Source organism: Capricornis sumatraensis, chromosome 8 (assembly GCF_032405125.1).
Source record: "Capricornis sumatraensis isolate serow.1 chromosome 8, serow.2, whole genome shotgun sequence".
Taxonomy (NCBI): Eukaryota; Metazoa; Chordata; class Mammalia; order Artiodactyla; family Bovidae; genus Capricornis; species Capricornis sumatraensis.
The window spans coordinates 3,835,417-3,848,310 of NC_091076.1; the positions used below are offsets into that span (position 1 = coordinate 3,835,417).

Consider the following 12,894-nt stretch of genomic DNA (forward strand, 5'->3'; position numbering starts at 1 on the left):
GCATTGGGAGAACTTGGAGGACAACCGAGGCAGACAGGACTCAAGGGCTAAGATCCCAGAGAGGAGGAGGCCACAGAGAACTGGGCTCAACATTTATGCTCAGTCTGTTCCCAAGTTGTTCATGCACAAGGCTGAGCAGCTGAGAACGGAGGCAGAGAGTGACAGCTGAGAGGATGCAAAGGCAGCCAGAGATGTGGGCAGTTTCTTGATTCTGGGAAAGCAAAAACTGCAGCTCAGGGCTCACCAAGGAGGTCGGTGGGTGGGGGCGGTGGGGTGTTTCTGGTAAACTATCAAGGTTTTAAACGAGAACCCCGAAAGGCTACAACATTCCAGAGGGAGACCAGCCTTCCCAAATCCTGAAGTCCAGCCTAAGTCACCCCCAACACTGATAGGAACGAGCCGAAGAACCTAAAACCCTCTCTGGGAGAAGCAAAGGTCATTCAGAGCCACCTCATTTTTCATACATAATATCCAGGAGTCAATGGGACATTCCCACAAGTGCCAGGAAGCAGGGCCAAACCATTAAAAAATCAAGCAATATAAACAAACAAAGGAGTCAGAAGAGAAGAGTTCAACCCAGAATTTCCCACAATGCTGACAGATAGCAGGCCACCTTTAATTATAAGTGTGGGAAGCTCTAGCAACCTCAAGTGGAGGCACACAAAGAAAACCACAGGGAACTGCAGGCGCACCTCGCTCTACTGTGCTTCACCTGATCATACTTTGCAGACGCTACTTTTTTTTTTTTTTTTTTACAAATTGCAGGTGTGGGGCAACCCTGCACTGAGCAAGTTTGTTAGCCCCATTTTCCCAGTAGCATTTGCTCGCTGTGTGTCTCTGTATCACATTTTGCTTATTCTTAGAGTATTTCAAGCTTTTTCGTTATTCTTGCGTTTGATATGGTGATCTGTGATCAGTGACCTTTGGTGGTACTACTGGAGAAAGATTATGACTTGTTGAAGGCTCAGATAATGGTTAGCACTTTTTAACATTAAAGTATTTCTTATGAGTAAAACAAATATTTATTAAATTAATCAGGAAATACTAGAAAGAAGAAAGCACTTAGAAAATAATTTTTGACACTTTGGCTTTTTACTTCGTATATGTTAGTTCCATGAAATAAAATGTTAAAAAAATTTTAATTGGATGACTGTGGTTGTTTTAGTCTCTAAGTAGTGCCAAGAGCCAGACTCGACTGAGCGACTTCACTGTCAGTTTTCACTTTCATGCACTGGAGAAGGAAATGGCAACCCACTCCAGTGTTCTTGCCTGGAGAATCCCAGGGACGGGGAGCCTGGTGGGCTGCTGTCTGTGGGGTCGCACAGAGTTGGACACGACTGAAGCGACTTAGTAGCAGCAGTGTCTGACTCTTTTGTGATCCCGTGGTCCTCTATCCATGGGATTTTCCAGGTGAGAATACTGGAGTGGGTTGCCATTTCCTTCTCCAGGAGATCTTCCTGACCCAGGGATTGAACCCACATCTCTTGCACTGGCAGGCAGATTCTTTACCCCTGAGCCACCCGGGATAGTTCATAGTAAATCAGAATATCTACATTGTTTTTTAAGACATGCCGCTCTTTCACTCTTAAAAGAGTGTATTATAGTATAACAACAATTTTTAAATGCATTGGGAAACCAAAAAATTCATGTGACTCACTTTATTGTGATATTTACTTTATCGTGATATTTACTTTATTGCAGTTGTCTGGAACCAAACCTGGAACATCTCTGAGGTGTGCCTGCATATAATAGTGAAACTGGTGAGAACAAGGGACAGGCAAAAAGTTCTTAAAAGCAGCCAGAGGTGCTTTTATTGGTCAAAAGATCAATAATAAGGTTAATGGCTAACACTTCCGCAGAGACAATGGGAGCCAAAGACAGTAGAACGGCATATTTAAATTGCAGAAAGAAAACAACAGCCCACTTGGGGTTTTATATCCTAAGTATCTTTCAAGGTGGGCTGTAAATATATGAAAGATCTAAATGGAAAATAAACTTGCTCATGATGCCACGGAAATGCAAAGAAAAGAAAATATCCTTAAAGTATTATTATAGGTATTTTTTCCTATGAATAAAGACTGGGTTTCAAGTTGGTTTGGGGGTTATGCCTCCAGTCCCATTACTTCATGGCAAATGGATGGGGAAAAAGTGGCAACAGTGACATTTTATTTTCTTGGGCTCCAAAATCACTGTGGATGGTGACTGCAGTCAAGAAATCAAAAGACGCTTGCTCCGTGGAAGAAAAGCTATGACAAACCTAGACAGCATATTAAAAAGCAGAGACATCACTTTGCCATCAAACGTCCATATGGTCAAAGCAATGGTCTTTCCAGTAGTCATGTAAAGATGTGAGAATTAGATGATAAAGACGGCTGAGTGCTGAAGAACTGATGCTTAAAACTGCGGTGCTGGAGAAGACACTTGAGAGTACCTTGAACAGCAAGGACGTCAAACCAGTCCATCCTAAAGAAAGGGCTGCTGCTGAAGCTGAAGCTCCAGTAATTCGGCCACCTGATGAGAAGAGCCGATTCACTGGAAAAGACCCTGATGCTGGGAAAGGTTGAATGCACAGGACGAGGGGGCGCCGGGAGATGAGATGGTTAGATAACATCACAGACTCAATGGACATGAGTTTGAGCAAACTCTGTGAGACAATGAAAGACAGGGAAGCTTGGTGTGCTACAGTCCCTGGGGTCACAAAGAGTCGGACACGACTGAGCGAGTTAACAACAACGAATAAAGATTTACGAAATAAGTTAAAAAAAGAAAAGCATGGAGGTGGATAAAGATGTCTTCTGATGAAGGAAAACTAAGAGAATTAATTGTCTGCTGGTCTGCTTGGAAATAAATACTAAAGGGAGTTTTTTAGACAGAAGGTAAATAATTCCAAATGGAAGTAAAAAGGAATCAATAACACAGGAAAGGGCAAATCTAAATAAATGTAGATTGTTTAAAATGAATAATAGTGTCTTGTCACAGTGGGGGAAGGAGAGGGTGGGACAAATGGAAAGAAAAACATTGACATACATATACACACGGAGAAGGCGATGGCACCCCACTCCAGTACTCCTGCCTGGAAAATCCCACGGACAGAGGAGCCTGGTAGGCTGCGGTCCATGGGGTTGCTAAGAGTCGGACACGACTGAGCAACTTCATTTTCACTTTTCACTTTCATGCTGGAGAAGGAAATGGCAACCCACTCCAGGGTTCTTGCCTGGAGAATCCCAGGGACGGGGGAGCCTGGTGGGCTGCCGTCTATGGGGTCGCACAGAGTCGGACACGACTGAAGCGACTTAGCAGCAGCAGCAGCAGAAATACACTACCGTGTGTAACACAGAGAGCTGGTAGGAACCTGCTCCATAGCATAGGGGGCTCAGCTGGATGCTCTGTGATGACCTAGAGGACGGAGACGGGGTGGGCTCGAGAGGCTGAGAGGGGAGAGGCTGTTTGTATATATATCACTGACTCACGCTGTTGTCCAGCAGAAATTAACACAACACTGTAAAGTCTTTATCTCCCAACTAAAGTCTTATCTTCCAACTATGAAAATAATAGTGTCTTGTAGGGATTGAAATATTATTATATTATACATATATAATAACGTTACATATAAATACTCCAGTTAAGTGACAAAGTTATCAGATTAGATTTTTTTTTTAAACTTCAACTCTATACAATTCAGAGAAAGCACATTTTAGTGTAAAGACTCAGAATGATCACAAGTTGAAGGATGGAAGAAATTATACATGCAAACACAATCAGAGAGAAAGCTGGAATAGCTATATTCATTTGAAATAAGGTAGATTTCAAGGTAAGAAGTTTTCCTATAGATAAAAAGGGTGTCTTATAATGACACACCAATTCGACAGAAAGACACTGTAAACCAACTATACTCCAATGAAAATGGTCCACGGTGGTCCAGCGAGGGGCTCAAGCAGGCTCCGGAAGTGGGCTGGGGGCCATTTGGGTAGGATTTTTGGAGTCTGAATGTTTAAGCATGGTATCAAAAGTGGGTGTGGGTGCAGGGTGGGCAGAGATTTCACCCCACAGGGAGGGGTGAGGAGGAGGAGAAGCAGAGAAAGGCAGGTGCAGAAGAAGGTTCTGGACAGGCCCCTCTCAGGGGCATGAAGAGAAGGAAGCCCATGATTACCAACGGGAGCGAGGAGGCAGGCATCGCTGCAGCCCCTACGGACACAGAGAGAGAATACGAGAGCACCATAAGTGCGGAAACATGTTGAAAAAGTTACATTCCAGAAAAACACAACGTCTCAAAGGCTTCCTACCAAGAGATCAGTTCAGTTCAGCTCAGTCGCTCAGTCGTGTCTCTTTGCAACCCATGAGTCGCAGCACGCCAGGCCTCCCTGTCCATCACCAACTCCTGGAGTTCACTCAGACTCATGTCCATTGAGTCGGTGATGCCATCCAGCCATCTCATTCTCTGTCGTCCCCTTCTCTTCCTGCCCCCAACCCCTCCCAGCATCAGAGTCTTTTCCACTGAGTTAACTCTTCGCATGAGGTGGCCAAAGTACTGGAGTTTCAGCTTCAGCATCATTCCTTCCAAAGAACACCCAGGACTGATCTCCTTCAGAATGGACTGGTTGGATCTCCTTGCAGTCCAAGGGACTCTTAAGAGTCTTCTCCAACAAACAACCCCAACCCCTATAGCCTATATCTATAAAATACATTTGACATATGATTTAAATCCTTTTTAAAAAGAGAATTTTAGGTCCATATGGTTCTACTGGTGACATTTTCTAAATATTTCAGGAAGAAATAACATCAATCTCCCACAAACTCTCCAAGAATAAAGAAAGACTAATTCTTAAAAATGACATTACAAGGCACAATCTCTCTTATAAGCACATATGCAAAAACATTAACAAAAATATTAGCAAATAGATTCCATTAACAAGGGTAATATATTATAGCCAAATTGAATTTATTTCAGAAATGTAAAGTTGGTATAATATTTTAGAATTAACAAAATAAAGAAATAAGCAAATGGTAATCTTCCTAGGTGCTGTCCACAGCCAAAATAATTCTGAATGAAGAAAACCCAGGAGTATCTACAGATAAACCATTAGAGTTAAGAAATGTATTAGGCAAGGTCATTGATTACATTATTAACATTTAAAAGCTGATTACTTTTCCATATTCTAGGAATCAACAAAATCTAAAAAACTTTTGCCTTTTAAGATAGCATCAACAAGTGAAGTTGCTAAGAACAAACATGATTTTAGCATGATTTCAACAAAGGAAACCAGGAAATCCATTCTGTGTTTATGGACTAGAAGGCTCAATATGGTATATGTTGTCGATTCTCCCCAAAGTGATTTATAGATTCAGTGTGATCCATGTCAAAATGTCCAGAAGGTGTGTGTGTGTGTGTGTGTGTGTGAGAGAGAGAGAGAGAGACAGACAGACAGACAGAAAGAAAGAGGAAGATGATTGACAAATTGACAAGCTGATAGTGGAACTTATAGAAATGTAAAAGGCCAACAATAGTAGAGGAAATCTGAGTTCAGGTTAGAGGACTTCTCCTATCTGACAGGAAACCTTATCTACTGTTATTTGTAAATTTACTACACAAGTGCCATTGGGAGGAGGGTTGTTCTTTCCAACACATGGTGTGAAATCAACAAATGGGGTGAACAGCCATAGGGAGAAAGATGAGCCCTGACCTCTTACTCACACCAAGGAGAAAGAGTAGAACACAGCTTCTAGAGACAGCACAGGGGGCTACCTTTATGACCTTGAGACGGACGGACAGTCCTTAAACAGGACACAAGGAGCAATAACCACAGAGGAGAGGATTACTACCCTGGACTCCATTAAACTGAAGAACTTCTGCTGATCGAAAGATGCTATTAAGTCAAAAGGTGAGTCACAAAGCAGGAGAAGATATTTGCAAGACATATATACCTCAAGGACTTGCGTCCAGTGTACACAAACACATCTCACAAAGGAGTCAAAAAAGACAAACAACCCAATTAAAAAAAAAAAGAACTTTTCGGCTCTTCCCCCAAAGAGGCTTTCCAAATGGCCTGTATGCATGTGAAGTAGTGATCACCACCACTGGTCCTCAGAGAAACACAAGTCAATGCCGCAGGGAGATTCTCCTACACACTCACCAGGTAAGCTGAAAGCAAAGCAAAACAAACCACGCCTCACCCCCAACTCTGCAATTCCACCCCAGGTAGGAACCCAGTGGAAAGGCGTGAGGCCTTCACCGGGGATGTATCTGTTGCTTAAAATAAAAACTGCGTGCATTTTTGTAGAGAACTAGGAGGACATATCGGAGAAGGCGATGGCACCCCACTCCACTACTCTTGCCTGGAAAATCCCACGGACAGAGGAGCCTGGTAGGCTGCGGTCCATGGGGTCGCAAAGAGTCAGACATGACTGAGCGACTTCCCTTTCACTTTTCACTTTCATGCATTGGAGAAGGAAATGGCAACCCACTGCAGCGTTCTTGCCTGGAGAATCCCAGGGATGGGCGAGCCTGGTGGGCTGCCATCTATGGGGTCACACAGAGTCGGACATGACTGAAGTGACCTAGCAGCAGCAGCAGCAAGAGGACATATTGCTCACTCATTCGTTCATTCAGTTACTTCCGGAATTTTTACCACTTGTTGTTGTTCAGTCGCTCAGTCGTGTCCGACTCTTTGCGACCCCATGGACTGCAGCACGCCAGGCCTCCCTACCCTTCATCATCTCCCAGATCTTGCTCAAACTCATGTCCACTGAGTCAGTGATGCCATCCAACCATCTCATCCTCTGTCATCCCCTTCTCCTTCTGCCTTCAATCTTTCCCAGCATCAGGGTCTTCTAATGAGTCGGCTCTTTGCATCAGGTGGCCAAAGTTTTGGAGCTTCAGCTTTAGCTTTATTCAGGACTGGTTTCCTTTAGGATGAACGGGTTGGATCTCCTTCAAGTTCAAGGGACTCTCAAGAGTCTTCTCCAACACTATAGTTCAAAAGCATCAATTCTTTTACCACTACCTTTGTCTGGTGAGATAATTCAAGACTAAAATTTAGAAAACCCATCCCCAGTATGCATAACAGTGCCAGGAAAATAGTAAGTGATCAAAGCAGCATCTGCAGAATGCATGAACGAGCTAGCATTTATTCCATACCAACTAAGTGGCAGGCATTGATCACGCTTTGCACCTGTTGCTTCGTTTACCTTCAGGAGAATCTCTAGTCAGGGAGTATTAGCCTCATTTGACAAATGAGGAAACTGAGGCTTAGAGATGCAAAGTAACTTGGTCAAGGTCAGGGCTTGGGACTGCAAAGCCAGAGTGGCAGGCGCAGAGGTCCCCAGGGTGCCCCTGCTGTGGCTGGGTGAAAGAGAAGGTACAGGCAGTGGGAGCTGACGTCCCTGATCCTATTTCCTGCCAGGCTGTGGCGTACTCTGCTGAGCTGGATTTTGGCACCTTTTCAGACCTGGGATTTTCACCTTCCAGGTATTGCAGCCAACTCCCAACATAAGCCACCCGAATCAATCAGGGGCTGTCGCCGGTGGCGACTCTTGTGAAAACCAGTCGTGGTTCAGGAAGAAAACATATCCTGCTCATCCGGGAAGCATATGCCCAGGTGTTCACAGGACACAAAACCAGCCCGAAGAAACCAGGCATAGCCCTTGACATTCAAGAAGAACCTGTTTCCGCTGGCAAACACAGCGCTCAGAATCCCGTCTGTCCACTTTGTGGTGTGGTGGCGTTTCCCGATGAATAGAGATCTGCTGCCAGTCTGGTGGACTCCAGGGTGTGCTACGCAGCACCTAGTGGCCAGCAAGGTGACTGCCATCTGTGCCCTGCTCTGGGGAAAGGGAGAGGAGGAGAGACAGACAGGAGAGGGAGGGAGGGAATGAGAACCAGGAACAAAATTTATTTAAAGTCTTGGAGCTCTTGTTGTTCTTGGAGGTCCCGATTAGATCTTACGTCTAATCAATTAAGCCACTCTTCACTCCTGCCTCACCTCAAAAGCTTGATTAAACACAAGCAGAGACAGCCTCCATAACCATTTTTAAAGCAAGATGGGGAAGAATATAAACTCATCTTAAAAAAAAAAATCCCCAGCAAACCTTAAACTTTATTCAACCTGCAAAGAAGCTAAAACATCTAATAAATTGATACAGTTTATAGAAACGAGATAGATTATCAAATAGGAAAATGTTTACTATGTTTCAAAAATTCAAATCCACCAGTTCATCCATTGGGTAAATGTTTATCTAAAAGTTCAGGGGCAAAGTTAAACAGTTGGAATAAAATGGAATTAAGCCTTAATATTTTGTTTTACTTTGAGTACAGAGGGGAGACAAAAATAATATCTCATAAAACGGAAAGTTTCTATTTTCACCAAAATATTTGGAAAAGTTATTTTATTTTTAATTTGGATTACCTAGAGTCCATGTAACTTTTGCAAGGGAGGTTTCAGCAGAATCCTGGGAGCCGGAGCCGGACTGGAAACTGGCTTTGGTTATTATTTAAAACATTCATTCCACAAAGATACAATTTATTTCAAAAAATGTCAAACCAGCCAGAAACTGCCGGTAAAGGCGGTGGTTGTAAAATCTCAGTGTCTCCAGGGGAAATTCCATCGTCCCTTCCTCCTCTGACCGAATCTCAGGTAAAAAGGCTCATCCTGCATTGTCACACCTAGGGTGCCGCCCCACCAGATGCTGAGTTCTTTGTTTCTTTCTTTTTCTTGCTTTTGGTTGCGCCCCACAGCATGTGGGATTTTAGTTTCCAGAGCAGGCATCAAACTCATGGCCCCTGCATAGGAAGTGCAGAGTCTTAACCACTGGACCTCCAGGGAAGTTCCCAGTTCTTCATTCCTGAGTTTTCTCCCGCCCCATCCCCGCCCCACCATCGGTCTTTCACTTGTGATGATGATTTTATATGCAATTACCAAAATTATTTTTAAAAGTGGCATGGAAATGCTGAATTACAATAAAAGGTCCTTATTATTCAAACAACTGTACTGAAAATGTCATCTTTGTTTGTTTCCAGTTGAGAAGAAGGTCTTCAGGGACCCAAAAGTAAACAGAAGTTATTTTTAATAGAAAGCCCTTCTTTTGTCTCCCCCCCCCACCCCCCACTCTCAGCTGCAGAGAAAGAATTAATTTTTGCCTATTTTTCTGTTTTCATACTATATCAATTGCCCTCACACATGTAAGCTTTCTCTTTCACTCTGATCATTCATGGAGGCATATATCTTTAATGTCTTTCAGTCTATCGTGGCCATTATTCTTATTTTTCCATACATTTTTTGTTTGTTTTAAAATAGCTTCAGATTTACAGGAAAATTGAGGAGCTAGTACAGAGCTCCCTTGTATACCCAGCACCAGGTTCCCCTGTGGCCAACAGCTAATATTAGTACGGTGTATCAGTTACAATTAAAGAACCAATGTCGATATATAGTCATTAAATAAAGACCAGACTTCACTGAGATCTTTGTTTTTACTTAGTGTCATTTTTCCTTTTTAAAAATGTATTTTAGTTTGTTTATTCGACTGCACTGGACTTTGGTTGCAGCATGACAGTGACAGTCGCTTAGTCGTGCCCGACTCTCTGCAACCCCATGGACTATACAATCCCTGGAATTCTCCAGGCTGGAATACTGGAGCTTTTCCCTTCTCCAGGGGGTCGTCCCAACTGAGGGACTGAACCCAGGTCTCCCACATTGCAGGCAGATTCTTTACCAGCTGAGTCACAAGGGAAGGCCAAGAACACTGGAGTGGGTAGCCTCTCTCTTCTCCAGCAGATCTTCCGGACCCAGCAATCGAACCGGGGTCTCCTGCATTGCAGGCGGATTCTTCACCAACTGAGCTATCAGGGAAGTCCCTGTGGTTGCAGCATATGGAATCTTTAATTGTAGCATATGGGATCTAGTTCCCTGACCAGGGATCGAACCTGGGGCCCCTGTATTGGGAGTATGGAATCTTAGCCACTGGACCAGCAGGGAAGTCCCTTAATATCCTTTTTCTATTCCAAGATTCCATCCAGGACATCACATGACATTATTATTCTTCCTGATGCTGTTTCTGACTCGCTCATTCGACTTTGAACACTTCTTTGCTCCCTGGCAAATCAGGTGCATCAGGCTTACTTTAGTCCTTCCTAACCTGGGCATCTGGAATCATCTGGTTCTCACAGGATCCCAGGTGGTCTCATTTATCTTAAACTGCCATATTGCTGGAAAAACTGGAAATCACAATAAGCCAGGTTGTGTCTACATCTTCCAAATGTTTGAGCTGCTTTTGCACTATTCACTGCCTGCTCTTTGCCCAGGTAATTTCTGCTAAGCTCTCAGGACTAGAGATCCCCAAGCTACACATATCGTTAAAGTGTTCCCAAAGATGGTCTTGGGTGGGTGTCAGGTTACACCAGCTCCTGTGTGTACCCCCCAACATGGGGCATCCCAATGCTTGGACAAACAGAATCTGCTTCACCGGGGATGGCATGTGCTTTTACGACATTTAAAGAGTAGAAAGTTGCCGCTGCAACACAGGCAGGCACTGGGCATTTTCTGCTGAATCATTTTCTTTTTTCCTAGTTATCCATCATGGCTTTTTTGTGCATTCTGAGATTTTTGCTCTTCCCTGGGTGGCCCATGTTGGCTTGTGATGGTCAGACCAACTCATAGATCAGCTCTCTGACCTGGGAGCTGAACTCACTCCCTGTTCCTCTCCTGCACCTGGTTTCTGAACGGTCATCAAAGTTGATGTCACGTACTCCAGAGCAAGTGAAGACTGGACTGGGGGGAGGGGCGGAGGAGCATCGCTTTTCCGACCAAGGCCGGTCTCAAATGAACAAAAATCTCACCACTCTGTGTCCCCACTGGCCCAGCTTCTGTGTCACACACAGAGGAGGCCTCTTTCCATCTGAAGCCAGTCAGCGTGCTGTTTCGATGCTCAGATGTGTGTGTGTGTGTGTTGCGGGGAGGCTGGGGGGGGCGTGCTGATCCAGAAATACTTTTTCTCAGGGATAGGAGTGGAGGCGAGAGAGCTCTGGAAAGCTAAGCTCTTCCCGAAAACCTCTCACTCATAAGACACTGAAAACAATCCGTTGTGTAAATCACGCTCGGCTTCACATCCGGTAAACCAGAGGCCCCATCAATTCATTAGTGACTGAACCTTGGCCCTGGTGGCCTGGACTGGAATGCTTGTTGATTCTTTTGCTGGTCCTTTCTGGGTCTCACTTATGAAGTCTTAGGGCCAAGTAGAGGACAATTACATCTTTTGCTCTAAAATAGCCATATTCTTCAGATTTGTTTTCCTTCTACATGAACACGGCTTCTTAACATTAAACCAGTTCCAGAAATTGTGCTTTCAGAGCACATCTGGGGTGAACCATTTCTTCCAAAAAAGGAAGCAGTCATTCCCAAAGGGCTGAATTTTTTTTTTTTTTATTTTGGAAAAAAGTTGAATATTGATTAATTTCAAACACATAGAGGAAGTTTCAAGGATGGTACAAGGAACACTTGAATATCGTTTACGAAGACTGACTGGTCATTTCTGTCTGTCGGTTGTCTTTATCGCTCTCTACCTGCTTTCATTTCTATTTCTATTTCTGACTGTGTGTATCTGCAGAGTTTTTCTTTCCTGAATCATTTGAAAGTCAGTTGGAGACTAAATGCTTCCGCATGTGTTTCCTAAGAATAAAGACATTCTCTTGCATAACCATAGTATGATGATAATCAGGACATTTTTACGTGAATACAATGTTATCTAATCCACAGTGTATATTCACGTTCTGTCACTGTTTCAAAGCTATCATGAACAGCATCACCACCTCCGTCCCAGCAGATCCAGAATTCAGTCTAAGACCAAACACTGCATGTTGTTGCCACATGTCTTTAGTGTCTTTTGATCAGGAAGAGTTCTCCAGTCTTTTTTGTCACTCTGGATCTTAACAGGTTTTAAGAATACGGGCCAGTCACTATTTCCCCCTTGCTAATCACGAAGAAATTTGTGGAGAGATAACCTTATGACTTTGTAAATGCTATGTTCTTTATCAAGCATTCACTGTCAACAGTAGCTTCAACTACTTCTATATTTATTATTTGGTATTCAACTATAAGGAAGATCTTCCGTTCTCTCTTCCTCTCTATGGACTCACAGTTTTCTATTTATGTAATGAACTCTATGTTTTATGTTACTATAGTATTTATTTTGATGGTCCAGTTGTTCTGAATTTGGCCGGTGATACTCCCTTCAAGCTGATTCCTCTGTCCCTTTTGTCAACAACATACAATTTAGTCTTGTTTTTTTGATCCAAATGGATAATCTCTGCCCCTGGAGTGGAGTGTGTGTAGACAATTTATATTTAATGTAATTATCGATAAAGTATAGTATAAATCTACATCTCGCTATATATTTATTTTTTCCTTCTGAGCGAATTGAATTTTTTTAAATAATTCCATTTACCTGCACGATTGGATTTCTAGCTATATAATTTTGTTTTATTTTACTTTTTAAAGTGGTTGCTCTTAGGTTTACAATTCAGTTCAGTTCAGTTCAGTCGCTCAGTCGTGTCCAATTCTTGGTGACCCCATGAATCGCAGCACGCCAGGCCTCCCTGTCCATCACCAACTCCCGGAGTTCACTCAGACTCGCGTCCATCGAGTCCATGATGCCATCCAGCCATCTCATCCTCGGTCGTCCCCTTCTCCTCCTGCCCCCAATCGCTCCCAGCATCACAGTCTTTTCCAATGAGTCAACTCTTCGCCTGAGGTGGCCAAAGTACTGGAGTTTCAGCTTTAGCATCATTCCTTTCAAAGAAATCCCAGGGTTGATCTCCTTCAGAATGGACTGGTTGGATCTCCTTGCAGTCTAAGGGACCCTCAAGAGTCTTCTCCAACACCACAGTTCAAAAGCATCAATTCTTTG

The 12,894-nt window shown here is 43.5% G+C and overlaps 1 protein-coding gene across 1 annotated transcript in view; it reads right to left on the reverse strand.

Annotated features, from left to right (window-relative positions):
* Positions 1 to 7,748, reverse strand: part of ANO1 (anoctamin 1) — a 119,536-nt gene extending 111,788 nt beyond the window's left edge. The window contains exon 1 of the mRNA XM_068978801.1: positions 7,660 to 7,748. The gene's annotated coding sequence lies outside the window, so the exon portion shown is untranslated. The remainder of the gene's footprint in view (positions 1 to 7,659) is intronic.
* Positions 7,749 to 12,894: the final 5,146 nt, after the last annotated feature.